General features: G+C 33.8%; 1 protein-coding gene across 12 annotated transcripts in view; it reads left to right on the plus strand.

The window, feature by feature from the left end:
• The window catches only part of sh3pxd2aa (SH3 and PX domains 2Aa), a 168,337-nt gene that overhangs the window by 105,991 nt on the left and 41,363 nt on the right, over positions 1–20,983 (plus strand). The gene's annotated exons all lie outside the window — the stretch shown is intronic.

The raw sequence follows: 20,983 nt of genomic DNA on the forward strand, positions 1-20,983 counted from the left end.
TATATATATATATATTATTATTTAAAAAAAATTTTATTGAATTTTTTAAATGAATTTAATTTAATCTTTAAATAAAAAAAATCTTTTATTTTTTTATTTAAAACAAATGTATTTTATTTTGATTTAATGTATTTTTAATTTATTTTATTCTTTTATAAACTTTATTTTATTTTATTTTGTAATTAAATGCTATTTTATTTTATTTGTTTTCTGGTATTTATTTTATTTTTAAATACATTTTATTTAATTTAATTTTCAAGTCGTCCAGCTAAAGATGCAAAAATACTATCATTTTTATTTAAAATAATTTTTATTTAATTTAATTTTATTGATTTTTATTTTTTTATTTAAAATAAATGTTATTTTATTTGTTTAAGAAAATATTTTTTTTATTTTGTGTTTCTATTTTTATTTTATTTTTAAATAAATTTTATTTAATTTTTTACTATTATTTTTTATTTAATAATTTATTTTTAAATAAGTTTGTTATTGGATATTATTTTAATGTATACATGCTTACTTTTCAGTGCCCTGCTTAGTATTAGGCACTATTTAATCTAATTTCATTTAACTTTATCTTATCACATTATATTTTGACTCTTTTACCATTTACTGTTTGCGACAGCCAGCCAGACAGACAGACAGACAGACAGACAGACAGACAGACAGACAGACAGACAGACAGACAGACAGACAGACAGACAGACAGACAGACAGACAGACAGATAGATAACAGTAAATGGTACAAGTAACGATTTTAGTAGAGTAAGAAAAAAAGTAAAAAAGCGTTTGTTTATTTATTTATTTTTATACATTTTACACATACTAATACAGAGAGATTTTTCTGCTTGTTAATAAGACATTGAGTCACATTTTCCAGATTTATGACAAGGATTAGACCAAGCTTCCTTTGCATAGCTTGCTTGGGTGTGTGTTTTGTGAGGGAACAGCCGTTCTGCAGTTGGGACTCATTTAGAGCTACACACACACACACACACTGTTGAACACTAATGTAATTTGGACTGGAGTGAGCGTTGGAGTTCCTGTCATCTCTCCCACACACAGCCCTTAGAAACATTTTCCATTTTATTGATCTGTTTGCTTTCCGCTTACAGACACATGCACACACACATTGTTACTATGACAATCTTTGAAATTTGCTAACATTTGGATTTAATTTTGAGATAAAGCTGTCATTAAGATGCATTTTGATTAATACATTAATTCTAGATGCAATTTTATTTGCTTACATGTAACATTTGTAAATCACTTTTTAAAATTATTTTTTTTGCACTGAATCTTGATTATCTCTTTTGTTTATTATATTTATTTTTGTTTGTTTATTTTATTTCATTGGGCTGTATTTCATCCAGCCAAAGTCATTGTCATTATTTTATTTTATTTTATTTTATTTTATAAGGCTGTATTGCATCCAGCCAAAGTCATTGTAAAAACATGAAACCATGCAACACATTTAATTTAATTTAATTTAATTTAATTTAATTTAATTTAATTTAATTTAATTTAATTTAATTTAATTTAATTTAATTTAATTTAATTTTATTTTATTTTATTTTATTTTATTTACAGCACTGACTATCTCTAGTTTGTCATCATCATATTTGACGCATCTAAGCTGACTTAAGAAAGGGTTTTAACATTAAAAAGCCACAGGCTTTAGTTGCAATAATTAAACCCGTGTTTTTAGCTAACTCATGTGATTATGATTTTTAAAAGGCTGCATGCGTTTTGAAGGTGAAATGCACATGTATAATCACATGTATGCAGTTCAGCCTAGAGCAGTGGTTTATGGGCAGGGAAAAATGCAATGTTCCTATAATGTTAGAATTGACAGTAGAACCACCTCCCATGTCTAGTTCAAATCCCACTTGTAACTGCAAGTGGAGTTGTTGGGTTTACAGTAATACCACAGCCCAAATGGGAGTGAGGTTACACTGGCGGGTGTGAGATCCTGAGGGGTTAATGTAGCAAAGACCAGCTAACAAGACCTGTGCATGTACATTTAATATCCCTGGCCTGAGAATGTTAATTAGTGATTGATGGTCATATTAGACACAAAGATTTAGGCCGTGTCCACACGTACAATACTTTTTTTTATAAACAGAGTTTTATTTTATTTTATTTCATTTTGATGCCATGACCAAGATGGTAGTAAGGTTTAGTAGAGTTACATTGGTGCCATGACCCAGATGGAAGTGAGTTTAGTGGGGTTACATTATTGCCATGACCCAGATAGAAGTGAGGTTACATTGGTGCCATTACCCAGATGGAAGTGAGGTTTAGTGGTGTTAACTTGGTGCCATGACCCGGATGGATGTGAGGTTTAGGGGGTTACATTGGTGCCGTGACCAAGATGGGAGTGAGGTTTAGTGGGGTTATGTTGGTGCCGTGACCCAGATGGAATTGAGGTCTAGTGAGGTTACATTGATGCCCTGACCCGGATGAAAATAAGATTTAGAGGGTGAGTGTAACAAAGGGCAGTTGGTAGGAACTCCAACAAACTTTATTTATCTTACTACAACAGGAACACTACTAACTAAATATATGATAAGATTGAGATTTAGGGGAGTGAGTGCATCATGAACTAATTAGTAAACACTGTTTGGGTAATCTTAATCTTTAAAGTGGTCACATCATTTATTGCCAGTCAGTTGGGGATTCACATTCTCATAGGAGCAGTGTAAGTGGAGCAGAAGGCATAACATGTTGAGGCTGTAAAAACGAAAAACAAATGAGTACCATCAGCACATGCTTGTCTCCTATGTTGGGGATTTTCCATTGACTATTGTTTTGATGAAGAGCTAATTACATTTTCTGACTCCTATAAATCCCTAAAAATTTTTTTTTTTCATTTTTGTGATTTTCATTAAGGCATAATTGTATAACGTAAAGATATTCCTTGTGTATGAAAAATGTTAGGTTTCATTATCCTCATAGGAACATAGAATCTATTTATTTTAACCAAACCTTGGTCCAGACAAACATCCAATGGTAGACTTTTTTAGACTAGTACATGTCATTCTTCAGAAACAGGCAATTGATTTCCCCCTTTTTTGAATCTTTACCAGTTCTGCTGTGTCTTGTCAAATATGCATCTTTCCATTCATCATCTGTTTGTTGAAAGTTTGTTCATTCATATTTATTTGCTCTCACAACAATTGAAAATAGCTAACATTTGGGTTATAATTTGACCAGCAGCTGAAGTGATGTAATAAGCTATTCCAGCTGTGTTTTTTCCCTCCCTCATTCTCCCATTTGACAATAAATCAGACGCATGTAACCACTTTTCATTAGTTATTTGGATCACCGAAATTCACATCATCATCTTCGTGATCATTCTGTTTTTGTAGATGACCACTGCATTTGCATCTGTCAAACAATAGTCAATAACATCTTGGAGATGTTGCTCTGATTTCTTTGCATGTTTGATTTTTTTTTCTTTTTTTAACGTTTGAAAGGTCTGTAGTTTTGATTTGTCCCCATCTTTCTATTGTTTTAAACGTTTGGCTCTCTAGTTTCCTACCTAATTAGTTAGCTCTAAGGGTTTAGCAGGTGGAAAATGCAGCTGGGAAGTGTCATCCTCAAGAACAAACTTGTTCCAGGCGTGGGTTTTGCGTATCCCCTGACAGTCCCAATCAGCAGAACTCCCACACTGTGTTGAGAAATTTTATTTTTACATGTATAGAATGGGGGCAGCATGGTTGGTACCATTGTCTCCTCACAGCAAGAAGGTCGCTAGTTCGAGCCCTGGCTGTGTCAGTTTGCATGTTCTCCCCGTGTTGGCATGGGTTTACTCTGGGTGCTCCGGTTTCCCCCACTGTCCAAAGGCGCTAGAGGTGAATTGGGTAGGCTAAACTGTCGGTAGTGTGTGTGTGTGAGAGAATGAGGGTGTGTGAGTGTTTCCCAGGGATGGGTTGTGGCTGGAAGAGCATCCTTTGCCTAAAACGTATGTTGTATAAGTTGGTGGTTCATTCCGCTGTGAAAAGATAGATAGATAGATGGATAGATAGATGGATGGATGGATGGATGGATGGATGGATGGATGGATGGATGGATGGATGGGTGGATGGATGCACGAATGGATAGATAGATAGATAGATAGATAGATAGATAGATAGATAGATAGATAGATAGATAGATGGATGGATGGATGGATGGATGGATGGATGGATGGATGGATGGATGGATAGATAGATAGATAGATAGATAGATAGATAGATAGATAGATAGATAGATAGATAGATAGATAGATAGATAGGTGGATGGGTGGATGGATGCACGAATGGATAGATAGATAGATAGATAGATGGATGGATGGATGGATGGATGGGTGGATGGATGGATGGATGGGTGGATGGATGGGTGGGTGGATGGATGCATGAATGGATAGACAAATGGATAGATGCATAGATAGACAGACGGACAGATGGACGGATGGACAGACAGACAGACAGACAGACAATTAGTCAGTCTGTTAGTTGGATGGATGGATGGATGGATGGGCGATTGGATAGACAGATGGATAGATGCATAGATAGACGGACGGATGGACGGACGGACGGACGGACGGACGGACGGACGGACGGACGGACAGACAGACAGACAGACAGACAGACAGACAGACAGACAGACAGACAGACAGACAGACAGATAGATAGATAGATAGATAGATAGATAGATAGATAGATAGATAGATAGATAGATAGATAGATAGATAGATAGATAGATAGATAGATAGACTTTGCATTATGTTTGACATCATCCATCAAAACTTTACTAGCAAGACTCTTATTTGCTTAATTTCAGGTGAGAAATGCCATTTCATGTTGCGGTAAACGTCTGACTCCACATATTTACAATATAGCTGTCCTACTGTAACCCAATCTCTTAAGTGACAGCAGTCTGTTTGCTTTATGAGAGTAAGTGCAAGCAAAGCATTTCTTCTCCTGCTTGGCTATGGAAGCCGAGCCAGTATACAGGAAGACAACAAATCGTTTGCTTTTCCAGAGTTGATGCCAAATGCATATAATCAAACCGAAATGATGTGTACCACAAGACAAAACTGTGATATCGCCATAGAGACCAACAAACTAAAGAAGGGTTTTCTTGTAGGCCTAGGTAAACAGTTTACAGAGAGGCCAGAAGTAAACTTTGCTTTGTGGTTTGCAGAAAAGACGGAGGACTTGTTTCCTTCTGAGGTGGCCTATAACAGTATATGATTACAATATAATCTCTCACACTAAGCATAATTCTAGAGCATTATGCTATGGCTGTGGGGGTTTGCACAAATAAACAGTAGAGCCTCAAATGAACCCCTAAATGTATCAGTTATATGTCTCAACGCTAATTTTACACCCAATAAAAATGTGAGTCAAACTGATTCAAAATGAGGGAGCATATAAACCTCCTCTGTAGGACAGATCAGAGGATTTGGGCTGGGTTTAGCTAATCCTCTGTGTTGTGAACTTCTGAACAGGTGGTTTCTGTCTTCAGGCTGACATTAGATCAGTTCTTAGAGGACCGACTTTCAGCAGCATCAGGCAAAACTCATCCCTATTTGGGGCTTATGTGTCTTAAACCCATCTGCTTGTCAAGATGCTCTGTCCCGATGGGAAATGCGATAAACAAGGCAAATTGAGCTCTTTAGTGCCTTAAAGAGTTACACAACTCCTGATATGCTTGGAGTTTATTGCATTATAATGGTCTGGCATATTGACATGGTGAGTGGACTAAAAAGTGTAGCTGATATCTAAAAGACAAAATAACTCAGACAAAAACTTTAATTATACTTTTAAGAAAAATAGAAAGTGTCAATAATTCAAATCATACAAAAATAAAGGTAACACCTAATAATGATTACACACTATTAATTATTTATTAAGCATTAGCAAATAGTTATTTGTTCAGTATAAGCAAATAGTTCATTCATTATTTGTTAACTTTATGTTAAAAGAAATTAATAAACAGTTTATAAATACAGCTACAAATGCTCTATTCTTGAATTACACTCTAAAAAAAAGGTTCCTAGAGGTTCTATATAGAATCTTTGGGTTCTATACTTGGCCAGTAGAACCTTTTACCCCCCCAAAAAAAGGTTCCATTTAGAACCCTTTGAGTGCAAAGAACCTTTTTGATTAAAATGGTTCTATAGTTTTTGATTCATAACATAATTATCTAGTAAAGATTATAAAATAATTATAAGCTATAACACAGATATACAAAGCTTTTGAGTCAAAACCTAATAAAATGAATGCTGTGGTCAAAAACTCTATCAGTGTACATTATGATGGGATTTTTTTCATTCAGGTTTGACAATTAGCATATTATTATTAGTTTTATTATTATTATTACTATTATTATTACTAAAATAATTATTTTGTGAAATAAATAAAATAACCAGTTTATTTATTTAGACTGTGCAGTACCATGTTTTTATGATTTAATATTTTTTTTAAAACCTCGAGCCTCGAGAGTGATGGTTAATTTTTCGAAAGGAGAAGTCCACCACAGCTTCATCATTCAGACAATATATATATATATATATATATATATATATATATATATATATATATATATATATATATATATATATATTTTTTTTTTTTCCTTTATAAATAACACCTGATCTTTCATTTATGGATTATTAAAATATGTTTGGCTTTAAAAGGTTTTAATAATATCCAGGGACTGACTGGCCATAGGGAGAACCGGGACCTTTCCCTGTGGCCTGATGGTCTATCTAGCCTGCCACCGTGACTCTGGCCTCCCGCGTGTACACAGACTCGGTGCGGGCACCGCTACCAAAATAAAGAACCCTTAAATGGTTCTAAATAGAACCATCTGACTTGAATTCGAAAAAACCAAATGGGGTTCTATTTAATGAACCCTTAAAATGGTTCTATTTAGAACCTTTTTGAGGTTAAATATATGAAGCGGTTAACAGAACCATTTTTGGTTCTATAAAGAACCGTTTCTTTTAAGAGTGTATAATGTGCTTAATAGTTGTATTTTTATATTTTATTACTTATTAATTATTCATTACTAAATTCAGTATTGCATTATTTACAAACCATTTATACTAAAGAGTAGTTGGTGGCTTTTCAGATCATTCAGAATGAGTTAGTAAATGATTAATAAACTATTCAAAACAACATTTATATATTTTATTATTCATATAATAAAATATATATAGGCATAAAATAATGGTTATTTTGTAGTTTGGTTAAGTTTGGTTTAGTTTATTTGTTTACAGGGTCAATGCACATTAATAAACATTTCTGTAAAATGTGCCAGAATTAGCCAAGAATGGCTATTTTTCATCTGTAGACACCTTACAGAATGTTACAATGTCACACCTAAAATAAAGCACAGCATTAAACATTAAAAACACTTTTATATGTAAAATACAATTTAAAAAGTAAAAAAACAAGAACAGACTGATGATGGCAGCTGAAGAGGACAAAAAGCCAAAGACAACAGTACAAATGTGTCAAGAATACAGCACTAATGCTGACAATGAGGATTTGTCAATCACCAATTTTTAATATAAGATTGATAGTTGGTTGGATGGAATTCCATTCCTTAGCAGCTTTCACTGAAAATACCGACTGACTGAATTTAGTTTTTTTGAGAGGAATAATTGCACAATGCACACATGTTCATTTATTTTTATTAAGTCAACTTCATCCAGTTTTGTGACTTAATCTACAGTGAGGACTATTTATGCTTTATAAATCCCTTACCGCAACCTTCTTGCTGTGAGGCGACAGCGCTAGCCACTGTGCCACCGTGCCACCCCTTCTAAGTAAATATATTTAACGTAAATATTGACTTAATTGGCTCAAATATTTTTGCCGCTTGTTCAAACTACTTATTTAAAATGAGCCGGTGCAACACAATTCTTGAGGTTTTTTGGGGGATAACTTAACTGTTTTATGTTCAATCCTTTTAAATTTGCAAATCAATTAAGTTAACAAAGGGTGCACTCAGACTAGGCTATCCGAACTGTGCCCTGGCACGTGCCCTGGTTCATTTGACAAGTGCTCTAAATAAGGCCCAGGCGCGGTTCAGTTGGCCGGCTCTGGCCCAGTTGGAAGAGGTGTGCCAAAGCACGGTTTGGTTTGGCTATAGCCTGGTGCGCTCTTAGGCCAAATCCCAATTCTACCCCTTAGCTCTTCCCTTACCTCTACCCCTTGATTTGCGCGTTTATGTGAAGGGGTATGTGTGTCTTAATTCTCTTAAGCTTGAAGGCGTAGGGCTAAGAAGAATGGCTAGAGGACTGAGATTTTTCCGGACCACACTTGAAACCAAGGGGTAAGAAAAATTCCCAGAATACACCAGCTACAATGACAGTATAGCTGCACCCAGAAGTAAGGAGATCCACAATTAAGAATTTTTTGAAAAATAAATAAATAAGAAAAATAGAATTGGGATTGGCCCTTACTGTGAGTGCAAAGCGTGCCTGAGCTCAAAACTGAGAGCATGATGGGACTTTTGAGAGACTGTTTCATATGGATTTATTAATCATTCTTACTTTTCAATGAACACAAACTGTCACAGTTTATTGAAGGTGCAAAGCCCTCACTGCGGGTCAGCTGCACCTTCAACAAACCTCCTAATACCTGCAGCACGAGGACTTTTATGATCATTTACAGTATGAGCGCCAAAAGTGGTGGATCTGTTTAGCAAAATATTTGACTGTGTGTCACTGCATCCCAAATGACTAAAATTAATACAAAACGATATAACTAAAGCCATGCTCACTATGCTGAGCGAGAGCGCTTCTCTTCCTGTCAAACTCGGGTGTGTTTCCCAAAACAACGACATAACTTGTGGCTGAAATATCATTGTACGATGCATAGTTTGTGAAAAGAGCCATGTTGTGACGTGTGTTTTCCAAAACAGTGCTTGCTTTGTCGCAGATTCATCGTTTGAACCACATTAGTCTTAGCATAAAACGCCCATAATGATGATCTAAATGAGGCGGAGTAACAACTTGTTCAGACGAAAACCCCATTGTTTTTCGTACAAATTCTATTGTCTTACACTCACACGCATTTAAAAAAATACAATTTTAGTTTTCGTCGCTTTCCTTCTGTAAATTAAAAGCATTACTCTATGCTATTTTTATTTTTTTTTTTCACAAGCTTTGGAGACGTAACTTAAATTCCGCTTTTAAATAATAGGTCACCTATAGCTTTAGTCATGAGTCACGGCTGCATTCAAAATGGTATAAATGTTTTTTAAGTGTACTACTGAGGGAACGCAATTGTCAATATGAAGATCACTTAAACAGAATTGTAAAAAAATACTTTGAAAGCAAATAATACCTTGGAGAGATGTCTTTAATGTTTTTATTTAAATCATTCCGAGTTTAAATATTGGAACGTTCTAAATAAATAGGGCATAGGGGGGATAACTGGGAATAGCACACAACCTAACTACACCTCTAGAGGTGCAGTTGGAAACGTACAAGTTTGCGACGCAGTTTGGGAATGTCTGTTGGAATGACGGATTTGGGAAACACCAAATCGACAAACTTTGTTTGTAACGACGGAACTTGCAACGTTAGCTGGTTAACAATGGTTTTCAGAAATGCACCCAAACAGTCGCATCATTGATGATGTAAAAACGTGCTCCGGTTTGAAAGGTAAAGATGCAGTGTGAGTGCAGGCCTTCAGGGGAGAGGGAAGGGGGGACAAGCATGCTTCGGCATGTTTCACGGCAATTGTACCTAGTGTGAGTACACTTTTTATATCGATTTGTTTTGGGACAACATGAAGGAATTGTGTGGAACCCAGCATTTTTTACTGTGTGTGCTTAATTGAATCATTTTAAATCATCATACTGTATGAGCCAGAATCATTTATAAATTGTTTTACACTTATTCTGTCATACGTTCACCTTTAGGAAGGTTTCTACGCAAACTTTTATAAACGAGACCCCTGGATGTTTTCACAAGCTCTCCTCTCGATTGTAGATTGTTGTTAGATTGCTTTCATGCACGAGCCTCTTTTTCACAGTGAGGAACCGAGAGCCTTTATTTGTAGTTTCCGTCTTTCTCTGAGCGTTAGATGTGGAGAGGGATTGAGGACGGAGGGGCTCTGCTGGGACGGGGTCAGTCGGACGGGCTCTGCTTTACGTGGCAGTGAGTTCAGTGTGACGTTGAACTAGTTAATCTTGTTTGCACAGACTGAGGGCCGTGTGGAGGAGTGGAGGGGCTGCGAAGAGTGTGTGTGTGTGTATTTGTGTCTGTGTGTGTGGAGCAGATGGCAGATTTGGGGAGGAGGGAGAGAGGAAGGGCCTTGTTGGAGTGTGTATGTGTGCTCCATTGAAAGAAATTGGCTTAAATAGGTCAATGTGGTTTAATGGTTTTTAGAAGAATGAAGTTGTTTTTAATGATGTCTCTTGAGTTTAGCTTGACTGGAAAGTGACTGGATATTGACTTCCAGTTGCTCTTCAGTATATTTTGGACTGATGGACGTCGGCTTGTTTATATGAAATTAATATCAGCTATAAATGAGAGAAAAGCTGGATTTTAGAGCTAATCTCCCATAAATAGATTTTGGACACACATCCTGATTGGCTGTAGACCATTGTCAATCACTCTCATCAGTGCAGTGTCTCCTGTACAGTACAGAATGCGTTCGGCTTGCCATATTTACATAAGTGAAGTTTCATAAACTAATTTTCGAGAGGAGCAGGTGATATGGTTGAGCACTGCTGGTCACTCATCCGTAATCAGTAACAATCCAATCAGAGTGATCCTAGCTTACTATAAATGGATCATTTTCTCCTTACTGCTCTATCTTCATTTTGGAAGAATCCCCCTTCCACCCCACCTCCTCCTTTCCCCCCCTTTTTCTAAAGGGGGAGCTATCGAGACCTACCTGATCTCGGATCCCCTGATATGCATATTGACCAGGCGGGAGCCCTGGGCTCAAATATCTCCGAGCTCAGGGTTCTCTCCTGGGAGAGCATGCCAAACCTGCGTTAAATGCCAACCATATCTAAGTGGGAACTCTTGAAATGTTCGATCTCTAGCAGTGTGACTCTAAAATACTGTATGTTTGGATGATTTTTCCTAAACAAACTCCACAATGTAGACAAAAAAGTCTGCACCGTCAAAGGCACCTACGGTGGCACCCAAAAGGCAGAGAAACAGAGAACAGAGAGACTTCTAGACATGCTAATGGAAGGTTGAAGTTACTCAAGTGTTTAAACAAGAAAGAAAAGTGTGAAAATGTTAATGCCTGTCTGAAAAAAAGTGTAGTGAGGAGTTTTACAGCCTTCAAACAACTATAATAACTGTAAAAATTTACAGAAGGACAACTATCTGTGCAGCAATCCACCAATTAGGCCTGTATGGTAGAGTGGCCAGATGGAAGCCACTCCCTGCCTGGAAATTGCCAAAAGGCATCTGAAGGTCTCTCAAACCATAAGAAACAAAACCCTCTGGTCTGTTGAGACTAAAATTGATCTCTTTGGAGTGAATGCCAGGCGTTTTGTTTGAAGAAAACCAGGCACCGCTTATCACCAGGCTAATACCATCCCTACAGTGAAGCATGGTGGTGGCAGCATCATGCTGTGGGGATGTTTTTCAGCAGCAGGAACTGGAAGACTAGTCAGGATAGAGGGAGAGATGAATGCAGCAATGTACCTTAATGAAAACCTGCTTTAGAGTGCTCTTGACCTCAGACTGGGGTTATGGTTCATCTTCCAGCAGGACAATGACCCCAAGCACACCGCCAAAATATCAATGGAGTGGATACACAACAACTGGACAAATGTCCTTGACTGGCCCAGCCAGAGCCCAGATCTAAATCCTATTGAACATCTGTGGAGAGATCTGAAAATGGCTGTACACCGCCACTTCCCATCCAACCCCCCATCCATCCAGCAAAGAGGAATGGGCAACAATTCCCTAAGACAGGAGTGCCAAGCTTGTGGCATCATATTCAAAAAGGCTTAAGGCTGTAATTGCTGCCAAAGGTGCATCAACAAAGTATTGAGCAAAGGCTATGAATACTTATGTACATGTGATTCTTCAGGTTTTTTATTTTTATTAAATTTGCAACAATTAAAAAGAGGTTCACATTGTCATTATGGGGTATTGTGTGTAGAATTTTGAGGAAATAAATTAATTTAATCCATTTTGGAATAAGGCTGTAACCAGAGGTGTAAAGAGTACCCGAAAACCATACTTAAAAGTATGGTAAAAGTACAGATACCTTACTGTAAAAATGACTCCATTACAAGTTGCAAGTCACCAATTCTTGAGAGACTTCCAAGACTTGAGTGAAAGTATTAAAGTATCCGATTTTAAAAGAACTTAAGTATTTTACTCATACTGCATGTAGGCTCAAAGAACACCAAGAAAGGTTTTATTTCCTAATATAGAAATTAAATTGAACATCTCAATGTTTCAAAATTGCAGAATAAAATAGATTAAAAAATAACAAAAAGTCTCAGTCAAACTCAAATATTCAAAAAAGGCACAAACAATCCCTCCACCCCCTATAAATATATAATTTCAGGGATACATTTATTGACGTTGCACAAAAAAAAAAAAAAAAAAAAAAGGGCTAAAACATAGTCATGTCATGTCGCAGTAGTTTTTGCCATATCAGTAACTGTATTAAATTCACTAAATTCACATTAAATTAACATTAAATAGACTCTTAGTTTCCTTAATTTATGTCATTCAACACATCACAATAGAATTGTAATGCAGAACGAAATTATGTTGCAACAGACCCAAAAGAACATTAAAAAACATCATTATACAAACACTATAAAATCCTAACATGATAAAAAAGCTTTATTATTCCATAAAAATATAATTATATAATATATAACCTATTTTTTTTTAAATCTCTGAAGAGAATAACTTAATACTTAAATACCTGTTTCGCCATTTGTTGTAATATTATCAATTTATGCTAGTTTAACAAATTCATTGATTTATTATTTAACACTAGCTATCAACAATGTTTAAGAAATGGTATTATTCAAAAGTCTTATATTGACAGGATAAAAACTATCCCGAAACCGCACTGATTTGCACCTCAGGCTTCTGTAACGCCTGTCTGATGGCATGAGTGAGAGCAGGCTATGACCAGGGTGGGTTGGATCCCCTAAATTGTTATTTGCCCTAGACAGACAACGTCGTTGATAAAGTTCCTCGATAGATGTCATTTTGACTCCAACAGACCTTTCAGCTGACTTTATGATCCTATTAATGGTGTTCTTGTCAGACACACTGCTATTCGCATATTCTCATATTCTCTTACTTCAATGTGTTTTCTCAAATTTGACGATAAATTCTTAAAAGCACTTATTTTTCTGATTCGTGGCAAACAAAGTAGACACTGCATCCTTTAATAGCCATTCTGCATATCAACAAATGAAAACATTTCTTTCAGATAAGGCCATGGATGGTCATCAGTGCTGGCACTGCTTGATGTGCTGACTTCGGCTTCATCATTTGCTACAGCCATCTCATAAACACCTGGTATTATGCAAGCTGCTAATTCATATTCACGCGTGATTTAGCTCATGAATAGCATACAGTACCTTCATCACCCTACAGATGGCGATATCGCCTCGTCTGCCCAACAAATTAGCCGTGGTAGATAAAGATGCCGACTTGTCGCGCACAATCACAATGTAACGAGTAACAATAAGCGTCTGTTCAAATGTAGTGGAGTAAAGAGTACATATATTCAATCAAAAATGTAGTCAAGTAGAGAGTAAAAGTTGCTTATATTTTTAATACTCAGTACAAGTACAAATTAGCCAAAACAATACTTAAGTTAAGTAACAAAGTCCGTTTACTTAAGTACTTTACAGCACTGGCTGTAACATAAAAAATATGTGGAAAAAGTGATGCGCTATGAATAATTTCCGCATGCACTGTATATATTTATAATCTACTGTCAATAAAAATACTAAATATCTATGCTAAAATAAATGAATTATGAAAAACATCAATTATTAAAATCATTTTAGGCATTTACTGTAGATTTTCAAGACCTTTTATTTTTTAAAAGACCTTCCAAAGTTGTACTGCATGCAATTTTAAAATACAAAATGAATTCCTCACACACACACAAATCCTCCCTAATTATCACGTGTTCAAAAATAGACGTGCGTTGCTCGGCATGTGTTTTGCCGTTTGTCGTGAATGGTCTATTCTGTCTCATGTGACCTCTCTGCTAAAACACAACTGGTCAGCATCTGGTTTGACTTTAGCATGTTGATGTTTTTTTGATTCTGAGGCCTTCATGTAGAGCCTTCATCGCCAACCACTGGACCAGTTCTTGTAGTATTTACATCAACATAACCACATTTTTTTAAAGCATCTCAGAAGATGTCCATGCCGAAAAATGTCTAAAACCACACATCAATCCCTACATAGTAAAAACTGAGTAAGTGGTATGTTAAGCTAATAATAATGTTACGCTAAGTATTTTAACATGACATTAGTATCACTGTCAAATTTGTTCCTCCAGATTATGTTTCCATGTATTCCCTTAAGTCCAGCAATATCTAATGTACATTTATAATATTGAATATTCAGTACATTTGTAATATTTAATATTCAATGGTTGAACTGTGAGGAATATTAAATAAACACTCCACTTTTTTGTGTGAAATATGGTAATTTTACAATTCTCCTACAATTAAACAGTACCACTTTTAAATTTATTCAGCCAATCTCTGGGTCTGGCAGGAGCACTTTTAACTTAGCTTAGCATAAATCATTGAATCGGATTAGACCGTTAGCATCTCACTCAAAAATGACCAGATTTTTTAATGATGATATTATACAGTGCTTGACAATCTTGCAAACATGGAGACATTTGTGGGAGATGATTCAGAACTATTTTCAGGTGCTGCATAATATTATTGTGCCTGCTAAAGCCGTGGTACAACAACAAAGTTACTTGATTATTACTCCAGAATGAGAGCATAGTTCCATGCCATATCAGTTTAGAAACTAGCAACTTTTTTTATTTTTCATTGGTCTTAGTACACGATGTAAATACAGAAGAGTCAAGCTTTAAGCAGGACAATAATCAAAGTTTTTTTTGTCATTTTTTCAGTGAGATGCTAATGGTCTAACCCAATTCAATGATCTATGCTAAGCTAAGCTAAAGGTGTCTGAATGGATTAAAAACGGTAAAACTCAGCTGTTTAACTCTAAATTAGTTGTAAGATGAGGCTTTTTCAGTGTGTACCTTTAATGTACGCAGGTAAAAAAAAAATCTATATATATACTTCACATATTTTTCCCCGCATAATGTAAATTACTTCTATATTTCATTTAAAGCAACATGAGGTTCCTAGACATATTAGTTAAAAAAGAAGAAGCAACTTTTCATTTTTCGTTGGTCTTAGTACACGATGTAGCTACAGAAGAATCAAGCTTAAAAAAGGAAAATTAATAAAATATTTTGGTAATTTTTAAGCGTGATGCTAATGGTCTAATCCGATTCAATGATCTATGCTAAGCTATGCTAAGCTAAAGGTGTCTGGATTTAAAAATGGTAAAACTCAACTGTTTAACTCTAATGAAGTTGTAAGATGAGGCTTTTTTTAGTGGAATATGAGCAGCTAAAAATAAAGATAAAAATACTTCACTGATTTACTTTGGCACATGATGTAAATTACTTTAATATTACACTCAAAGCAACATGGGGTTCCTAGACATATCAGTTTAGAAAACTACAACTTTTCATTTTTCGTTGGTCTGAGTACATCATGTAAAAACAGGAGAGTCAAGCTTAAAGAAGGAAAATTATCAAAACTCTTTTGTCATTTTTAAGTGAGATGCTAATGGTCTAATCCGATTCAATGATCTATGCTAAGCTAAGTTAAAAGTGACTGAATGCATTAAAAAATGGTAAAACTGTTTAACTTTAACCTCTTAGGGCTTAGTGGCCACATTAAGTGGCTATTTAAAATACTTTGAATATTTTTTATATTTTGTTACAGACATACAGTGTCATCCTGCAACCGTTTTGCAGCATATGAAATGTCCCAAACAATTTTTAACTGTCCAAAATGGGCAATAAATGTTGTTTTTACTCTCTGATAGTCAAAACATGCTCAGAAAAAATTTATATGTTATATATGCATTAAAAACAGTAAGGAAAAAGAGTTTTATGTACATTCTGACCACTCCATAATTTTTCTCTAAAAGTACATATCAAAAGATGATACTTAGGTTTTATTCTAATTAGGTTTCAATAAGCCCAAATAAGCCCTAAAAATCCATGTAAAAAAACACATTGGGCCTTAGGAGGCTAAAGAAGTTTTAAGATGAAGCTTTTTAGGTCTGTACTGTACTTTTAACGTATGCAGTAAAAAAAAAAACACAAAGCATAATGTAAATTACTTCAATAATTCACTTAAAGCAACATGGGGAGTAAGAAAAAGGTGTATGTGGTAATACTATAGCATGGATGAAATGCACAAAAGAAAGTAAGACGTGTATAGATCTTCTGTAATAGAGGGAGGTTGAGCGTTTGGGGTCAGGAAAGAGACGTAAATTACAGTGAGGGAAAGCAAAACAGACGCTCAGCACTGACCTGAGCTTCATCACTAATGTGTGTGTGTGTGTTTATCACGGGTGGGAGTGGGAGAGATTGAGTGTGTGTTCGTAACAGTGAGTGTTTGTGTCGGAGAGGTGGAAAGTTAATATCTGTCAGATGTGAGGAGCTTCACTGCAGGGACGGATCGGGTGTGGAGATTTTGTTAATCATTCCACCTTAATTCAGACTTCTTGAAGGAGTGGGTTTTTGATTTTTTGGTAGTGAAGTAATGTACAGTGTTGACCTCTATATCAACCCTGAGCTTGAAACTGCAAGGATTATCAAAAATGTCACGATATTCAGCAAATTTTAAAATCAAAGCAACTCTTGTATTTAATTATGTTATATTTAATTATGATTTATGTAGTTATTATAATTTTTTTAATATAGTGATTTGTAGCAATTTAAGAAGTTAAATTAATGTTATGTAATTGTTAAAGCCATTACAAAATTGTTGTGTATATGATCGTAAGAATAATTAATTATTTTAAATTAAACAAATTAACTATTTAATATTTGTCTTATATGTTGTCTAATGCGTATTAAACATTTCATTAATTGCATGAATTGTATTAATCTAAATAAAAGATTTCCAAGCTAGTAAAATAAATGATCCTTAAAGGTTAAAAAGATAAAAAATAACTTTAAACTTAACAAAACAAACAAAGTTAAATAAATAAAATGTAGTTAAATGTAGAACCAAAGATTGTCAAATAAAATGTATTGTTTGTTGAAATGTTGTTGTGTCAGCAGCTAATGTTGTTTAATTTACCAATATAATATTATACTATGTACACATTTAATTTAATTATTTTTTAATAATTTGATTATATTTTTAATTATTTTACTTACATTTTAAGTATTTATTTAATATTTAATTACATTTTTACTATTATTTTACTTTATTTTTATTTAAGTTAATAATTTTTTATATTATTTTATTTTTATTTAACACATTGTTATTATTATTTTGTTTATTTGTTTCTTATTTAATTTCATAATTTTTTTATTATTATTATTTTACCTTTTTATTTTTAAACATTTTAAATTATTTAATTTTATTAAACTATTTTTATTATTTTATTTTATTTTTTACATTTTTATTTATTTTAATTTAATATTTTGTTTTATGTATTATTATTATTTTATTTTATTTAAAACATGTATTTTATTTTTTTTATTTTATTTTATTCCCCTATGAGTTTTGTCATCTTAATTGAATTAATTTTTTTGATTATTATTCATTTAATTTATTTACATTTTAATTTTAAATATTTAATTTAATTCAATTTAATCATTTTTTTTTACATTTTATGATTATTAATTTTTTATTTAATTAAATTTTTATTTTAATTTAATTTTAACTTTTTTATTATTATAATTAATACAATTTTCATTGTAATAGTTTATTTATTTAAATTTATTATTTAATTCTTTAATTTATTTATTTATTTTATTTTTAATAATTTTATTTTATTTTTAATTATTGTTATTTTATTCCCCTATCAGTTTGGTCATTTTTCAAAAATACATTTTTTTTTTTTTTTTTATTATCAATGCCTCTTTGTTGTCAAATCTGATTTAACATAGACAACTGTATCCCTTAGATTTAATATCTGACACAGTTTCAAAGTTTTCAGTACTCCTCTAAAAGCCAAAAATGAAATGAAAACACCACCAGGCCATTTGTTTGACACATTTTCATGACTGATTCCCGAAAGATGATGCCATTCTCCGGCGGTTTTGGGTGGGAAAGAGTCACAATAAGTATGACGGATCGAATAGTGCATTTTTATTTGTTGTGTTAGTGTTGAACTCACAGTCACTCAGACTGTAGGAGGGCAGAAATGTCAGGAATGAGTGCTTTTGGAGATGAAGGTGCTGAATGGAGCACAAGGGTGGAGGTTCATCCTGTGGGGTACGATTAGTATACCTACGTCTTGCGTTCACTGTTTACACAGGTTCAGTTACACCTCAGTTTTTTGGTATCCTGCGTGCAAGGCGTCCATTGAAGTGTTGAAATAAAAATAAGTTATAGAAACAAAGTAATTGTTCCAGTCAGACGTGTGACATTTAATTTCCTGATGGTGAGTCCGAGTGTGTGTGTGTGTGTGTGTGTGTGTGTGTGTGTGTGTGTGTGTGTGATAACAGAGAAGATATTAGTAACTCTGCTTTGACCTCACACCCTAAATTCAGACAGATTCACTTTCCAGGCAATAGATTTGTCAGAACACACACACACACACACATGCACACACACGCGTACAGACTCGCATTGTTTTTCAGCAGCATGTGATGCTTTATGGGTATTGTAACCAGATGGCGCCTTGCTTAATAACTCTGTTACGCTGTGTGTTCACTGCACTATTTATGCCATTTATCCGATATGAGGCATTTGGCAGACTATGCCGAGATGTGTTAGGGAGTTGGAGAAGACCTCCAAAAATAATGAAGTAAATAAATAACTAATACATGACGAAATAACATTTTTAAATTATATAGAATTTAGTGCTGGGCAAAAATTAAACGCATCCCAAATAAAAGTTTAACATAGTATAGACCATTTCAATGTGGTCATGTCATTGAACATTGCTCGACATCAAACTATTTCATAACTGTAACAAGAGGCAATTTAATCATAACCTAACATTAAAACAGCTATCATAACAATATTTATCAATATGTGGCTCTTGTTGGATACTCAGAAGCTGTTGAAATTGAATATGTAAAACAGGAAATAGGTTTGGGAGCGTTGTTTTTGTTTACATCCCTCCAAATGGTCTATATGTGTGTGTATTATATTTATGTATTATGTACTGTTAAAGTCAGAATTATTAGCCCCCCTGAATTATTAGCCCCCCTGAATTATTAGCCCACCTGTTTGTTTTTTTTAATGGAGAGAAAATTTTTTCAAGACGTTTCTAAACATAATGGTTTCATTAACCCATCTCTAATAACTGATTTATTTTATCTTTGTCATGATGACTATATAATATTTGACTAGATATTGTTCAAGACACTTTTATACAGCTTAAAGTGACATTTAAAGGCTTAACTAGGTTAATTAAGTTAACTAGGCAGGTTAGGGTAATTAGGCAAGTTATTGTATAGTGATGGTTTGTTCCGTAGACTATTGGGAAAAAAATAGCTTTAAGGGGCTAATAATTTTGACCTTAAAATGGTTCATAAAAATAAAATCTGCTTTTATTCTAGCCAAAAATACTTTTTTCTAGCTCCAGAAGTAAAAGTATTATCAGACATACTATGAAAATTCCCTTGCTCTGTTAAACATAATTTAGTAAATATTTAAAAAAAAATAAAATAAAAAAAAAATTCAAAGGGGGGCTAATAATTCTGACTTCGAATGCAGATGTCACACACACACATACAACAAAACTGTATATAAGTATATGATACAAATTATATCCTTATATATTTATATAAATAAACATTTTCTCAAATATGTCATATATTTATATAATTAAGTATAGTTAAACAGTACACACACATACACACACACACACATATTGTGTCAAAATAAGCTTTTATTTAGGATGTGATTAATTGCGATTAAAAATACTGTATGTATGCATAAAGTAAAATAAATAAACACGTTTTTTGCATAAAGTTTAAATGAGACTTATTAATAAGAATAAAAAAACATATTTAAGTGACATATCAGCATTTGTAATAACATGAAGAGTTTAGATGCAAAAATCCCGAAATGCCTCTTGATGTTTTCTTCTAAAATTTGCATCTTTCTCAGACTCCTGTGTGTAGGCTCAGTCATTTTACTTTTGTATTGTATCGATTAAGTTCTTTTAATTGTCTTTAAAGTGAAATAACTGAAAATAAACAGGCTGAAAACATAAACATGCAGTAGGAGACCCCCTGGAAGGGCATCCGCTGTGTAAAACGTGCTGGATAAGATGGCGGTTTCATCCGCTGTGGTGACCCCTGATTAATAAAGCGACTAAGCGAAAAGAAAATGAATGAATGAATCTTTTTTGCTGAAGTAATATAAGTCGAAAGAGACTATGAGAGTAGCAATAAAATTAGGAATAAATAAATAAAAATAAGCATGAAAGTATTCATATTTCAAACAGTGTTATTATATATCCTTGAAATGCTATTGCTGCTTTAAATGAAAGGTTGATTCAATATTATGTAAAGTTTGCGCAATTAGTTTATTTTTTCACAATTTTTAGCTGAAGTTATACAAGTCGATAGAGACTGAGTGGCAATAAAAACAAGAATAAATAAATAAAAATGTTACATTTTTATATTTTAATACTTTTTAAAGTATTTTTAAAGTATCCCATCCTAAACAAAGGAATAAAAAAAACTAATGTTAATAACATAAG

The sequence above is a fragment of the Danio rerio genome, chromosome 1 (genome assembly GCF_049306965.1).
Source record: "Danio rerio strain Tuebingen ecotype United States chromosome 1, GRCz12tu, whole genome shotgun sequence".
Lineage (NCBI taxonomy): Eukaryota > Metazoa > Chordata > Actinopteri > Cypriniformes > Danionidae > Danio > Danio rerio.